We start from the raw sequence: 16,990 nt of genomic DNA on the forward strand, positions 1-16,990 counted from the left end.
GTTTTATGGCCCATTTTTGGCCTTTTTCTGTTCCATAGCTGTGCCCCACTCCCAGGGCCGGTAGTCTTTTGAATTTGCAGGGCATTGCTGCAATACTAACCAGATTTCTTGCCACTTCTAGTCCCAAATGCCCATCCTGGAATTTTATTTATTTAATCCTTAATGCACACTCACTGGTCTCCCACCACACCAGTATATGCTGGAGTACTGGCTTGGAAGTTATGCTCCACTCCAGGATTTCCAACTGTTCCAGTTGCCGCTTGTAATGCAGCCATTTCTAGCTTCAGCCCCAGCATGGAGTCTCTCACTCTCTCTGATCAGCTGTGTATTCTGTAGTTGGCCTTGATTCAGGACACCTTGTAACTTCTACTCCAAATCAAGTTCCTGAACTGCCCCAGCTGCAGCTTCTCTGGCAGCAGTTCAGCCTTTAATACACTTTCTGCACAGCTTTTAATTTTATACTTTCTGCTCTGCAGTCTCCCATAGCCAGCTTCTCAGTAGCAGTTTCAGTTCCATCTCCGCTCCAATATTTGGTTGGAAAGTATTATGCAGAAAAAAAACCACCAAAGTGTAAAGAACACCAATGTCCCACGAGGAGTCACAGAAGAAAGCGAGGAGTGTGAACAGAATCAGGCTCTTCAAAACAGACCAAAGACACTTAATATGGATTGCAAATTTTAATAGAGAATGACTCAACACAGTACCATGTTTGGCACTAAAAGTGCCTTCCTCAGGAGTCTGCACAAATACAAATATAACAATTATAAAAGTCTTAAATATATACCAAAAGATGAGCATAAAACATAAATATTAGATATTTAATATGCAATGGTGGGCTAAAAACTTTTAAAATTCAAAATAGAAAGTGAAATGAAAAAGATAGAATAAAAATGAGTTATAGATTAGACAATCAGATAAAATACAGTTTCAGAAATATAAAAGGGACAAGCAAATGCGCAACACTGATTAAAGAGGACCTAAAGAGATGTGATGTTGAAAAACTTGCTATTGTTTAGAAGCCAATGCATAGGGTCAAAGGTGCTTCTTAAAGAGAGACAAAAATTGTTTATATATGTCAAAAAACATAGGTATATAGGTATATATAGTTGTGATGCAAGAACTAATCTTGATGCACGTGTCTGGCAATTTTATTGTTATATCTTCAAAACTGAAACTTTGTGGTCTAAAAAGAGGTCATAGGAAGTGCAGAAGTGGGAAATGAAGGACAGCTAGACAAGCCACTGGTACAACCAATCCACTTTATTCTTCAAACATGTAAAAAAACTTGTCTAGGGTCACTAGTAAAGTGTTATCTAAATTTCCGTGATATTGCTCTGATGTAAGATGGGATCAAAGGAACTAGAGGACGCAGAAAGAAATCAACGAAGATTGACAAAGGCTCAAGAATGGAGCCGTTGGCTGACACGATGGGTCTGCCTGGAGGTTTATAAAGGGATTTGTGATCTTTGGGGAGAACATAAATGGTGGGCCCAACAGGGTTTTCAACTGTAAGGAACTCTTTTTCTTTGGAAGTGAGGAATCCCATTTGGGATGTGATATCTATCAGTTCTCTGATATCTTATTGAATGGTTGCAGTCGGATCATCTTGAAGTGGTACATAGTATTGTGAATCATGGAATTGTCTGTGGATTTCTGTGATGTAATCTTCACGATTCATGATGACTACTCCTCCATCTTTGTCATCTGGTTTGATGATAATGTCTGGATTCTTGGCCAAATTGTACATGGCTTCGCGTTCAGGTCTGGTGAGATTATAGTATCTTTGACATGATCTGGATTCAAGCTTCTGTATGTCTTTGGTAATACATAAATTGAAGGCTTATATAAGTGGATCTGGAGGTCCTGAAGGAATCCATTTGGAACATTATTTCACAATGGATACTTCAGTACTAGGATGGGGAACATTATTAATCTCAAGAAAAATAATTTTAGAAATGATTGGCATTTCAGCACAATACTTAATTATTGTAGAGCTAAAAGAATACCTAGGGGCAGTGGTGTGCTGGAAAATTTTTAACAGGCCTCTTTTTCGGGCATAGCCAGCAGTACAGTGTGTGTGTGTATGGGGGGGAGAGGCTGAGGTGGATTGGAGGGCAACACACTCCTCAATCTCCCCTGCGCCCCCCATGCGAGCATGCAAGGCATACCTTTGCTGGCAGGGGTGCCGACTATCTTTCTCTTTTGATCTAGGCACAGGAAAAAAAAGATTTTAAATGCTCCCAGGTTTCAACCTAATTCATGTTTAATGTGGGAATATAAATCTCATAAATAACTTAAAATAAGTAAATAGATAGAAACTCTGGATGTTGAGCACCTGATTCTCATAATATGATATCTGTTTTAGTGGCTCTTTCCAGAAGAAAAGAAAAATCTCTGCATGAATACAACACGTGCTAGAGTGTCCCTATAACCAGCCCCTCCTCCAAATGACACACTAATTACGATTTATAACAATTTACTACTCTACCTATGAAAAGCTGGCATGTTTGAACATATAAGTGAGATTAAATAAACATGCTACCAACATTAAAGAATGACAACATAGTAACATAGTAACATAGTAGATGACGGCAGAAAACGACTTGCACAGTCCATCCAGTCTGCCCAACAAGATAACTCATATGTGCTACTTTTTGTGTATACCCTACTTGGATTTGTACCTGTGCTCTTCAGGGCACAGACCATACAAGTCTGCCCAGCACTATCCCCACCTCCCAACCACCAGCTCCGCCTCCCACCACCGGCTCTGGCACAGACCGTATAAGTCTGCCCAGCACTATCCCTGCCTCCCACCACCGGCTCTGGCACAGACCGTATAAGTCTGCCCAGCACTATCCCTGGATGCAGCAGCTCAAAGGACTGTTTGATTTGTTTGGGATGATGGCTGTGCGGGGTAGGGAAAAGAGACAAACCTCTGAGGAATCTTGACAATATGTCTTCTTTGAGCTGCAGCCCTGCATTCACTGTTGCTGGCTTCCTTTCTTCTCCTGGGCTGGTACATCGGTGGCCTGAAGCAAGAACCTTGAGCTGCGATCCTCATGCTTGTGGCAGGCAAAACAAAAAAAACCAGTATGAAACCGTGTGTAGGGCCGTAGCCCTGCATGCGCTGCTGCCGGCCCGGCTTCCTTCCTCCTCCTTCCCCTCAGTATGTAACTTCCTGTTTTGGAGAGGGAGGAGGAAGGGAGCCGGCCCGGCAGCAGCATACGCAGGGCTACGACTCCGCGCACGGTTTCATGTTCTTTTTATGTTTTGCTGCGAGCGAGGGTCATCGGACTCGGAGTGAGAGACGTCAGCCACAGGGCAGCTGGAGCTGACGCTGCCAGGAAGGGATCTGAGCCACCCCAGCCCAGATTTTGGGAGCCGGTTGTTAAAGTTGAACAACCGGCTCCCAAAATTATTTAAAAAATAACAAACGGCTCTGGCGAGCTGGCTCCAGCACACCACTGCCTAGGGGCCTTAGAATACAAAAAGCTCCAAATATGTTTTTAGATGATCAAGCTTTTTTAGATAAATGGTGTCCAATTTTAAATAAATGTAGTTTTGATTTAATGATTTTAATTGCAGAAACATCCAAAAATAAAGCAAAAATTTAAAAGAAATACAAAATGTCAAACTAGATACCCTAAAAAAGTAAGATCCCAACTTTGACACTATACTCAAAGACATAAAGACACACAAATTTAAGGGAGAGATCAAAGAGATGAAAAATAAAAATTTTAAACGTGACGAGGAAGATTACAAACGCAGAATTTATTCAGGCCTCTCATAAACTGTCCTCTAAGTTTAGATATCCTGACGTTTAACCTTGGCACCCCAATTCTGTTTATTTATTAGGTCTGCTTCACCCGTTTGGGCAGCAGAAGCCATGGGCTCTCTGTACTATCCTGGAAAGAACTGCATATCCCCTCTAAATACTTAATTACTCTAACCTTGTATCTGCTCTGTCAGATTTACAGTCTAGGCAGAAGCAAATTCAGTAATTTAGGAGGAAACCCAGTATTCAAAAGATATAATAAGATAGTTTATTAGCAAAAGCATCTTACCCAAAGATAGTACCAGAAGTTCAGACATTCACATGGTAGAACAACACTTCACGACTGATGACATGTGCCTTCAAAGATTGCTGGCTTCACTCTTCTTCTCCGAAAACACTGCTTAGGTAGCAGACCTTTTATACAATTTTGGTCCTATAGATCCCTATGAGCATTTCACTTTCCCACCTGCACTTTCATCATAATTGGCACATATATCCAATTATGCCCAAGTTCTAACTTTTCTTATCTTTCATCCAATTAGGACCAAGTTTCAACCTTAGCAAGTTTGCTTATCTCTTATCCAATCATGACCAAGTCTCAGTTTTCTTATCTCTTATCCAATTATGATCAAGTTTCAGCTCTCCTATCTCCAAACTTCGCTTACCCTTAAATTGAACTTTTCTTCACCTGGCCCAATTAGTTTTATAGTTTCTCAGTATGCCTATGTCCAGCTACACACAACCCTTGCCAACTTTGTAACTCTGCCAAGGTTAAGCAGGCTGTCACATTTCTTCAGTGAAGTATCAGGACTGAGAGATGCTATGATTTTAGAGGCCTAGTTTACTTTAGAAAGCCTGATCCTGTTTTTCACTGCATTCAATTTGTGACAATTATTTACAATTCACACCTGAAGTCTCTATATTTCTGAAGTTCCTTTACTGAATAACACAAAGATTACTCACAGTCAGATGTAATTCAGAAGCACTGCCCCATGGCATAGAGACTCCGTAATTCTGAGAAGGCATTAGCTCAGAGCTGGGTGACTGGAGTGCAATATCTCTTCAGTAAGATATACACAAGGTAAAAAACCAAGTACATAAACAGGGGGTATGGCAGGAAAGGGTGCTGTCTTAACAAGATGGAGACTGACTCCATGTGAGAGGGATAGAGAAGGACATTGCGAAGGATGTAAAAAGAATTGAAGCAGTGCAAAGAAAAGCTACGAGAATGGTAAGGGATTTGCGTTACAAGACGTATGAGCAGAGACTTGATGACCTGAACATGTATACTCTGGAAGAAAGGAGAAACAGGGGTGATATGATACAGACATTCAAATATTTGAAAAGTATTAATCCGCAAACGAACCTTTTCCGGAGGTGCGAAGGCAGTAGAACGAGAGGACATGAAATGAGATTGAAGGGGGGCAGACTCAAGAAAAATGTCAGGAAGTATTTTTTCACGGAGAGAGTAGTGGATGCTTGGAATGCCCTCCCGCGGGAGGTGGTGGAAATGAAAACGGTAACAGAATTCAAACACGCGTGGGATAAACATAAAGGAATCCTGTTCAGAAGGAATGGATCCTAAGGAGCTTAGCCGAGATTGGGTGGCAGAGCCGGTGGCGGGAGGCAGGGATAGTGCTGGGCAGACTTATACGGTCTGTGCCAGAGCCGGTGGTAGGAGACGGGCTGGTGGTTGGGAGGCGGGGATAGTGCTGGGCAGACTTACACGGTCTGTGCCCTGAAAAGGACAGGTGCAAATCAAGGTAAGGTATACACAAAAAGTAGCACATATGAGTTTATCTTGTAGGGCAGACTGGATGGACCATGCAGGTCTTTTTCTGCCGTCATTTACTATGTTACTATGTTACTATGACACACACTGGCTCAGGGTGCAGGGAGAGACCCACCAATGAGAATAGAGCCTGCCATCTAGCAACAGTACAACCAATAAAAACAGTTTTATGCAGACAGGCCAGTGTAGCTACATTCCCTGAACCACACCACCCACAATGCGGAGTTGCCAGGTGGGCTGGTTTCCCACCCAATTGGGCTGGTTTTTAAACCAGGATGCGGGAAATTATCGAAGGTTGCGGGCTGCGGGAAATTGGGCTTCTTTTTCACTGCAGCTGTGCAGGGTGTGGGCTCTTTTTTCGGGGCTTCTATTTGTCTAATTTGGTCCAATAGAAGCTTTTCCGGGGCTTCTATTGGTCCAATTTGGTCCAATAGAAGCTTTTCCGGGGCGGGGTTGACATCGGGGGCGGGGTTTATGACGCCAGAGGTGTCGTTGGGGACGGGGAAATGACATCAGAGGTGACGTCAGGGGGCGGGGTCGGTGACGTTGGAGGCGGGGTCGATGACGTTGGAGGCGGGGTTTGACATTGGGCGGGTTTTGGGCTGGTTTAAGGCTGATTTTGGGCGGGGAAAATTTTTCCCATCTGGCAACCTTGCCACAATGCATTGTTCATGTGACTCTGCAGTGAGAATGACAGCAAAGGTATCAAACTCATCTGCAGGGCCACATTATAAATCAGGGTAAGGCTGTCAGAGCACAGAACAGAACTATATACTCATTTGCTAAAGTAAAGCCATACAGAAACCATAGGAATCACAGAACAAAAGGAGACCAGTCAGACAGAGAAGATACTCTTTTTCACAAAGTCCCTCCACAAGCAGAAGCAGAAGAAAGAATACACACAGAACCAATTAGGAAGAGGATAAGAAGTGAGTCAGGGGACTGTTATGCTTCTCCCTCCAATAGTCCTCTGTCACCCACATTTACGGGCATGTTTACTAAGGTGCGGTAAGGAAAATAGCGCTTTACTGACACTGGCACATTAATAGTGCCTGTGCCTCAATAACGTGTGTTAATGGCTGTAATTAGCATGCATATATGTTCTATATGCACGTATGCATGAAAGTAGTCCTGTAGAGCAACTGCTATACTAATGGGAATGCTGTGTAATGGGAGCTTATGCTCTGTCCTGCAGAATGATCAGAGAGGGTCCTAGTGTGACAAATGATGAATGTGACAGTGAATATTACAAAGCTCAGGGCCCCTTTTACCAAGCTGCGGCAAAAGGGAGCCTGAGTAGGTGATGGTGCACAGGGCCGTGCCAAGGGTCTCTGGCGCCCCCCTGCAGACTACCAGTTGGCGCCCCCCCCCCCCCGCACCTGCCTGGCTCCAAGGCAGCGATTCCCCTCTCTCCCCTGCCCTCCCGCTCCCATGTAGGAACTGCCCGCCCTCTTCTCCCCCCCAAGATCCCGTTCCTTTTTTTTTCTTTTAAATTTACCTTCCTCCGGCAGCGCAGCGTCAGTGAAGGAGGCGGCGCTCCCAGTCCCGACGTCTCTAGCCTTCCCTGGTTCGCTGCTCACTGCCCCGCCTTCTTCTGACGTCAAGGATGACATCAGAAGAAGGCGGGGCAGTGAGCAGCGAACAAGGGAAGGCTAGAGACGTCGGGACTGGGAGCGCCGCCTCCTTCACTGACGCTTCGCTGCCGGAGGCAGGTAAATTTAAAAGAAAAAAAAAGGAAGGGATCTTGGGGGGGAGAAGAGAGCGGGCAGTTCCTACATGGGAGCGGGAGGGCAGGATAAGCACGCAGCGGCGGCGCCCCCCAGAGGATAGCGCCCCCCTGCGGCGCTTACCCCGCTTACCGCATCGGCACGGCCCTGATGGTGCATGTATTTTCATGCATGCTGAGGCCCCCTATGACTCTAGGTAGTAAAAGGGTACTTTTTTATTTTTCTGTTGGAAATAGCAATACATCAAGTAAAGCACTTGCTGTGCATGTGTCCATTTCGGGGGGAGCCCTTGCTACCACCCATTGAGGTGGCGGTAAGGGCTCTCATGGTAAACCGATGGTAACCGGGTAATGTGTGGGTACACTGTAGCACGAAAAAAAAAATTGTGTAGTGGTGGATATGATGGTGCGCTTGGGGTCAGAAGTACCGCTGGGCTGCTGCGGTAGGCCAATGGTATTTCCTGTTTAGCCAGCGGTAAACTGACTGCTGCTTTGAAAAAGGTGCCTCAGGGGTCCTTTAAGGAAAATGTGGTAAAAAGTGATCTGTAGTAATGTGGGTGCAAATGTTGGACATGTGCTGATGTTGCCACCCCTCTTGGCTGGACTGTAGTGATGTGCTCCCAGATACCTGATGTTTGTAGTCGTGGCGAATAATCAGGGAACACACACTCACAGCCGAGGGAGTGGAACAAATAAACTAACCTCGTCCTTTACTCTCAAAGAATAAAGAAGGAAAAGAATCTAAATTTAGGATTTGTTCCTGAACTGGAAGAACCGCACCTTCAGATATGCAAATTATCTTTTTCTTTATTGAATACAAATGCAAACAAATTTTCATTCAAATAAACTCAAATTCACAATTAGTGTGAGGCTTAATAGAACTGCAATAACATATTCAACATTCAAATGTAGTTTTACATGTATACCCTTAACTTTTTCTGTTTCTTTCAACAGAATCACCTAAAAAGGCAGAAAAGAACTTTTTCAGATAAATATTTAAATTGTCTTTTTGTCAAAATCAGATATTTGTTTTTATACTCTTTCCTTGCTATTGATGTCAGAATTTGAGTCTTTATGGGTATTATAGAAGTTTGTGCAAGGATCTCACTTGAACCCAGAACACTTAGCAAGTCAAGAAAACATGGATTTTTTTTATATTTGATGTTGTTCTGTTCTTTAGTTTTCCCTTAAAATGTTGTGAAAAAATAATATATTTCTTTCAACACCCTTGGCAAATGTCACTTAGCTGTGGTTGAATTTATTTAGGTGAGGTCTTTCTTGTGTTGGAGCTCAGCCGAAACCCTTCAGAGGATAATTTCTCCAGATTTCTTCTTCCTAAACCTCACTTATAAGAAAATAAATGGAGGCAAGACCCTTGAACTCCCTCTGTTCTTGTTCCGGCTCTGGTGACTATTAACCAATCTCAATACTGTGGCCACACTTTCTAATTGAAATAAAATAAGTTACAGGAGTACTCACTTCAAAGCCTATTTCTCACTGTTGGTTCCCTAAACTGTTGCAGGAGAAGACTTTTGCACTGCATACAGAGATCTCACACAACAACCCATTCCATATTCAAATGGTGATTCAACATTCTCCATCTCACAGACTTCACATATAAACATAACATTTCCCTGCACAGCTATCAGATCAATCTGGAGAATACAGCATACTCATACAAAAACAGTGCTGGATTTTCTTTAATCTGCAGTCTGATTCCGAACCCTGTACTGACCTCAGAACTCTCACCAACAACACACCTTTCCCACAGACACAGCTTAATGGCTTCTTTCTTCAAATCACAGATTCACCTCTCAGTCCTTCCCCTGTGTCAGAGTTAAAATCCTTACACACTTTTTCCTGACACCCTTATAGTTTCTTTCACTTAGTATAACTACCAGCAGAAATCACAGTCTCTCAGAACCTGAGTCTCAACTGTTTTCCCCTATTCTAAAAAGAGTAGGCAGCCATGTGTCCACTTAATACGTGAGCATACAGACTCTCATTCCACCTTCCTTGACCTTAAATTCCCTCAGAACTTAACCATTCCATTCACTGCATGCAGAAACATACCTTTCCTCCACTCAAAACCAAATTAAATATGGTTTAAACTTTCTCACAGCTTTCTATTAGTACTGCTTTCTCACCCAGAACATCAGTTTACCTCACATGTATTCAGAAACACAACCATGGAAAAGGCAGTCTGGTTCATTTAAGTACTCACTTCTCAGCTCAAATCATCTCATTTTCACTCACTTTTACTATCCAAGTACCCTTTTCCAAGTCACATTTCACTTTAAACTCATAAAATCCATGCCTTAATTCTTACTTTTCACACACTCAGCATACGTTTCTCTGTCTCACTCTCCATGTTCAGCCAGCCATTCTCTTCAGATCACCCAGTCTCCCTGGCAACTCACCCCCCCTAGAGGATCTGACATCACTCAACCAATCAGCTTGTCAGAGAAAGACAGTTTTTATTCTCTGATCTGTTTAGAATCTCCCTCCCCCATAGAAGTAAATGCAAAACTTCCTATACAGAGAATTTCAAAGTCAATTTTAACCTGACTTGTACCCAAAACAGAAAGGAACATTTTAAAGTACAATCCCCACCTAATCATGGTTTATTCCTTGAAAAATAAAACCATATTTAAGAAACATCTCACACTTTCTTCAGCTAACTCCATTAAAAATTTCCAAACTAACTTTAATCCTTTTCCAGCCAGCAACATCCATCAAAACCCTGGAACAGCCCCCCACAGAGCCCCAGAAAAAAACATTTAATATATGTTACCATATATTACATTTTGCCCATACTTAAAAATTAATATTGTCCCCAATATTACCATTACACCCACTCTCTCACCAACCATTTCGTCATAACATAGTGCACAGTTAAGAGATTCAGACTTTTGAACAAGTATCATCAAAAATCTGTTACATTCAATTTTCACTTCTGTTCGTTTAACTCTCCTCTTAAGAAATACAACGTACCCCACTTTCATTTTGTATCTTTATGACATTCAAATTATCACCCAAAAGTGCAATGACTTTATATGGTTGTGCTTCGCAAATGTCCTGAATCTTGTGTCTCCCAGTAAATCTCTGTCTCCTGAGCAGTACCCAATCTCCCTCTTGGAGAACTGCAGCTCTGGATCTCTTATCATACTGCTTCCTCATCTTCTCATTTTGAAGTCTTGCATTCTCTCTCGTCAACTTCTGTGCACATTCCAAATTCTCCCAATGTGAATTCATCCAATCTCCCAGGTTTCCAGTCAAACCTGTAGCATGATGTGTCAAACTATCAGATATTTGATTTAGTTCTGGGAGGAACCTCAACCAACTTTTTTTCTTGTGTTTGGGGAAGGTACGTACAATCTGGTGTAGAGTCCGGTTAAATTTCTCTTCGAGTAGGGATGATTCAACCGCTGGACCCTGTCTGACCACACTGACAAGGCTGTCGGAATAGGGAAGATCACCTGTCCTCTCTAAAAGTGAGCAGTTAAAGTCTCGAAAACTTGGTTCTGTAGCTCGTTTAAGATCATCATCTTCTTTCAGACCTTGCGCCTCAAGTTCCCAGAAACTCTGTGCCAGTGCCTGCTGCCGGTCCTGTTCCTCCCTCTCATGGTCCAGTTCATTCTGCTGCAGCCAGTCCATATCACCCTGGGAACCTTCAGGAGTCTTGTTTTCTTTGTTCTCATCAACTTCTTTGGTCATGCCAATGAAGTTAGAAGGACCTTGCTCAGACGGTGCAACAGGTTTTGCTATTTCCATTGACTCAGAATTACACAGCATTTTCTGCAACTCTTCCCCTCCTGATCCATTATCTGGGCTACTTGGCTTTTCCTCCTTCTCGTGGCTTCCAGAATGCAACATTTCCTTCTTGCTCGTTCCCAGCACAACTGCCATCACCTCTTCTTCACTCTTCCCACTAAAGTTAGCATCTGAGGATTTACCACTCTCCGGTTTGTTTGTTTTTTCTCCACGCTTCTGCGTAACCAGGGTGTTAACTACCCCAATCTTATCGGGCAAGTTCATTCTTCTAGAAGCAGAAACCAGAACCGCTCCTGTACTCTTCCGTATTTGTTGACACTTTCCAATCAGGATCTTTTCCGACATTGCAGGTATGATTTTACCCACGTTTCTCTGTAGCTTTACCACTCCATCAGATTCCTTAATCTTGGTGGAACGCTTCTGAGATATATTGGACAGAATCCCCAAAATCTTCATGGGTTCTAAGGTGAAGCAGGAGAGATCCTTAAATAGCCCCTCCAGATGTTGCAGCACATTCATTCCGACTATTCCTTGAATGGCGTTACTCTCCACCTGTCCGTCACAGAAGTTGTCTTTGACCACAAAAATACATCTCTCAGGCACTAGCTGTCCCAGGCACTGCACATCTGCATCGATATATCCCAAGACAGAAAGGTCTGTGCCATTTACTGCCACTAAAGTCAGTTGACTTGCATCTTGCAAACACTCGGTATTGGCAAAATTTTTATAGAAAAAGCTAGCCAAAATTGTAGACATGCTAGAACCTGTATCCACAGTGCAGAGTGTTTCAATACCATCAATTTTCACTTTTAACAATGGACTGAATCCTATAGCCCTTTCTCCAAATAGTTTCTCTTCTTTCTTCTCTTCGCTACAGATGTGTTTCTGCACGCGAACAATAGATTTGGGATCACTTCTCTTCTGAAGTCCAGACGTTTCACCTCTATCATTCCCACTCTTCATACAAGCTCCACTGGTACTTGGACCTTCTGCATTGGCCCTGTCTACCACAGGATATGGCCGATTTATGATCTCACTTAAGCAATTACGTGCCATATGTCCTGGTTCTTGGCACCGGAAGCAAATTAATTCCCCTGAATTGGTTCGGGAAGGCCTCCAATTTTGATTGTTTCCTGAACCTCCCTCTGGAGCCAGAATATCTCATATTATCTCTCTCTCTCCTTTGACGACTCCACTCTTCTTCTTGTCTTTCACACATTCTAGAAAACATGTTCGTCATCTGTTGCATCATTGCTACTATAACAGATTCCTCTGACCGGGGACAATCACCTGTCTCCTCTCTGGTTCTCTGTAAAATTCTTTTGGGAGAGGACTCCCAAGGTGCAAGTCCACTTGGTCTTCTACAGAGACGCGTAAAATCCTCAACGTAGACTTCATTTTGTCTATCCAGTCTTCAACTTTTAAATCTTCAGGACCTCGTGGGAATCCATAGAAATCCGGTACTGTTCGATTTTGCGGGATAACCACTGTATGTGTCAAAATTTGGGGAACAGCACGACTTCATTCACCCTCCATCTTCTTTCTTCTATGAAGACTGGGGTTGCCTCAGAAACAGAGATGTCCGGGAGAACAAAAACCCAGAACACTTACCCAAAATAATACACAACCACTGCAAAAAAATATATTTGTTTTCAACTTTACCAATGGCAGAATTCTTCCAAATCTTCCGCCACTTGTACCAGACTTGCAGGACTAAAGTTCACTTCAATAAACCCCAAAATTTATCCAACAGGTACCCCCAAATCAGGAAAAATCCTGAGGCTTAATAGAACTGCAATAACATATTCAACATTCAAATGTAGTTTTACATGTATACCCTTAACTTTTTCTGTTTCTTTCAACAGAATCACCTAAAAAGGCAGAAAAGAACCTTTTCAGACAAATATTTAAATTGTCTTTTTGTCAAAATCAGATATTTGTTTTTATACTCATTCCTTGCTATTGATGTCAGAATTTGAGTCTTTATGGGTATTATAGAAGTTTGTGCAAGGATCTCACTTGAACCCAGAACACTTAGCAAGTCAGTAAAACATGGATTTTTTTTTTATATTTGATGTTGTTCTGTTCTTTAGTTTTCCCTTAAAATGTTGTGAAAAAAATAATATATTTCTTTCAACACCCTTGGCAAATGTCACTTAGCTGTGGTTGAATTTATTTAGGTGAGGTCTTTCTTGTGTTGGAGCTCAGCCGGAACCCTTCAGAGGATAATTTCTCCAGATTTCTTCTTCCTAAACCTCACTTATAAAGAAAATAAATGGAGGCAAGACCCTTGAACTCCCTCTGTTCTTGTTCCGGCTCTGGTCACTATTAACCAATTCTCAATACTGTGGCCACACTTTCTAATTGAAATAAAATAAGTTACAGGAGTACTCACTTCAAAGCCTATTTCTCACTGTTGGTTCTCTAAACTGTTGCAGGAGAAGACTTTTGCACTGCATACAGGGATCTCACACAGCAATCCATTCCATATTCAAATGGTGATTCAACATTCTCCATCTCACAGACTTCACATATAAACATAACATTTCCCTGCACAGCTATCAGATCAATCTAGAGAATACAGCATACTCATACAAAAACAGTGCCTGATTTTCTTTAATCTGCAGTCTGATTCCAAACCCTGTACTGACCTCAGAACTCTCACCAACAACACACCTTTCCCACAGACACAGCTTAATGGCTTCTTTCTTCAAATCACAGATTCACCTCTCAGTCCTTCCCCTGTGTTCTGTTCCCTGACAGCCTTGCACTAGTTCATAACGTGATCCTAAAATGTGTGTAATGTCTTTACTGTTATTCTCATTTCTAAGAACTTTCGCTACTGCAGTCTCTCATTGTAAAGATATATGAGCAAGGCACTGTGGTTAATGTAGTTCACAGGCAGTGCAGCCACACTTGCTTGGTTGTGCAAGAGTTGTTACCACTGGTTGTAAGGCTGCCTAGACCTCCTCTCTCTCTCTCTCTGCCAAACTTGGCTCCTCTGTCTCCCTGCTACCATTTTCTGTTCAGCCTTACTATCTCTGTCCTAAGAGGTCAGCCAGGTATGACCTTTCCTTCCTATCTCTAGGACCACCCCTTGCCACCCGATGGCAGGCTCTGTTCCCTTTGGCCTCTATCTGCCCCCCCCCCCCCCGAGCCTGTAAAAAGCCCCATCACCTCTTTGTCCTTTCAGCCATGAGGTATTCTAACACCATCCAGCCAGGGGCATGGAGATGACCCCATCTCGCTCCAGACAGCTCTGTCCTGCTGAAACTCCCTGTAACGAACCTGGATTTTTTACCCTGTGAATATCTTCTTCCAAATGAGATATTGCACATTCCAGTCACCCAGCTTTGGACTATTTCTACCTGTTCAACTACCTTCCCCTCCCCCTGCAATACAACTACCTCTCTTCAGATCTCCACCTCCCACAGCCTCCAGATTAAGATGTCTCTGTATCCTGAACATCTATCTGTGAGTAAATTATCTGTGATTTATTCAATAAAAGAGACTTCATAAAATAATAGACACTTCAGGTGATTGCTGTGCCAGGGTTATGCTCCATGATATTGGGGCTTCTAATTACCAAGCTCCAAGAGTCATGACACCCTGTGTCAGAGTTAAAATCCTTACACACTTTTTCCTGACACCCTTATAGTTTCTTTCACTTAGTATAACTACCAGCAGAAACCACAGTCTCTCAGAACCTGAGTCTCAACTGTTTTCCCCTATTCTAAAAAAGAGTAGGCAGCCATGTGTCCACTTAATACCTGAGCATACAGACTCTCATTCCACCTTCCTTGACCTTAAATTCCCTTAGAACTTAACCATTCCATTCAGTGCATGCAAAAACATACCTTTCCTCCACTCAAAACCAAATTAAATATGGTTTAAACTTTCTCACAGTTTTCTATTAGTACTGCTTTCTCACCCAGAACATGGTAAAATTATGTATCATACCTGATAATTTTCTTTCCATTAATCATAGCTGATCAATCCATAGACTGGTGGGTTGTGTCCATCTACCAGCAGGTGGAGATAGAGAGCAATCCTTTTGCCTCCCTATATGTGGTCATGTGCTGCCGGAAACTCCTCAGTATGTCGATATCCAAGCTCCATCCGCAGGACTCAGCACTTAGAGAATTACACCCACAAAGGGACACTCTGCCCAGCTCACCACCGCCGAAACGGGGGAGGGGAATTAACCCAGCTCATCCCCACACAAGTGGGGGAGGGGAATCCGTCCAGCTCATCCCCGCGGAGCGGGGGAGGGACACCACCCCGCCGATGCGGGGGGATCTGGCTTATCCTGCAACCGCAACCGCGGGAGGAGCTGACTGACCCTAACACCGCCGAAGCGGGAGGGGTACAAAGCTGCCCTACAGCCGCACGAAGCGGGAGGGAGCGCCGGCAGAATTTATGTCTCAATCCAGCCCCGTAAAACGGAGGGGAGAGGAATGCAGCAGCTCACTGTAACACAAACTCGTCTCAACTCTTGAAGAATCCAATTGAAAAAACTTGAACACGAAGTCCTCCTGAACAGGAACTGAAGACTAACCTTGAACCTGAAATGCAACCAGAATATAAACAGTACAGATATCTGGGAGGGGCTATGGATTGATCAGCTATGATTAATGGAAAGAAAATTATCAGGTATGATACATAATTTTACCTTCCATATCATCATGCTGATCAATCCATAGACTGGTGGGATGTACCGAAGCAGTACTCACCCAGGGCGGGACATTGAAATCCCTGACCGCAACACTGAAGCTCCAAACCGGGCCTCTGCCCGAGCAGCCACAGTCAAACGGTAATGCCTGGAGAAGGTATGGGCCGATGCCCAAGTTGCCGCCTTGCAAATCTCTTCCAAGGAGACGGACCCGGCCTCTGCCATCGAGGCCGCCTGAGCTCTAGTGGAGTGAGCCTTCAGCTGGATAGGCGGCACCTTCCCCGCGGCCACATAAGCCGCTGCAATGGCTTCCTTGACCCATCTTGCCACTGTAGGCTTAGCAGCCTGCAGACCCTTACGAGGACCTGCAAACAGGACAAACAGATGATCCGATTTCCGGAAATCATTGGTCACTTCTAAGTACCTGATGATGACTCGTCTCACATCCAGATATTTGAGAGCAGAGTATTCCTCTGGGTAGTCCTCCCTACGAAAGGAAGGGAGACAGAGCTGCTGATTCACATGGAAGCGAGAAACAATCTTGGGCAGGAAGGAAGGCACTGTGCGAATAGTCACTCCTGCCTCAGTGAACTGCAGAAAAGGCTCTCGACATGAGAGTGCCTGGAGCTCGGAAACTCTTCTGGCTGAAGTGATAGCCACCAAAAAGACTGCTTTCAACGTCAGGTCTTTCAGAGATGCCCTCGACAAGGGTTCAAAAGGCGGCTTCTGCAAGGCACTTAGCACCAGGTTGAGATTCCACGCAGGCACCACTGAGTGCAGAGGAGGGCGCAGGTGATTAACTCCCTTGAGAAAACGTACCACATCTGGCTGCGAAGCCAGGGAAGCACCCTTCAGGCAGCCCCTGAAGCAAGCCAGAGCCGCTACCTGGATAAGGGAACTGAGCGACAGGCCTTTCTCCAGACCTTCTTGCAGGAACGCCAGCACTGAAGAAATTGGAGCAGTGAAGGGAGAAAGTGAGCCTGCTTCACACCACGCTGCAAAGATACGCCAAACCCTGGCGTAAGCAGTAGAAGTAGAGTGCTTCCTCGCTCTCAGCATAGTGGCGATGACCTTGTCTGAGAAGCCCTTCTTCCTCAGACGCTGCCGCTCAATAGCCAGGCCGTAAGACCAAAGGGGGAGGGATCCTCCATCACCACGGGACCCTGATGCAACAGGCCCTGCTCCACTGGCAGCCGCAGAGGGTCGTCCACTGAGAGCCTGATCAAGTCCGCATACCAGGGACGTCTGGGC

At 44.0% G+C, this 16,990-nt stretch overlaps 1 long non-coding RNA gene across 1 annotated transcript; it reads left to right on the forward strand.

Moving 5' to 3' along the window:
• The first annotated feature begins 4,808 nt into the window (after positions 1–4,808).
• Positions 4,809–14,762, forward strand: LOC115478446. Its single transcript, XR_003943525.1, has 3 exons — positions 4,809–4,883; positions 6,498–6,500; positions 14,752–14,762. It is a non-coding gene; the product is annotated as an uncharacterized LOC115478446 (long non-coding RNA).
• The last annotated feature ends 2,228 nt before the right edge of the window (positions 14,763–16,990 follow it).

The sequence above is a fragment of the Microcaecilia unicolor genome, chromosome 10, assembly GCF_901765095.1.
Source record: "Microcaecilia unicolor chromosome 10, aMicUni1.1, whole genome shotgun sequence".
Classification (NCBI taxonomy): domain Eukaryota; kingdom Metazoa; phylum Chordata; class Amphibia; order Gymnophiona; family Siphonopidae; genus Microcaecilia; species Microcaecilia unicolor.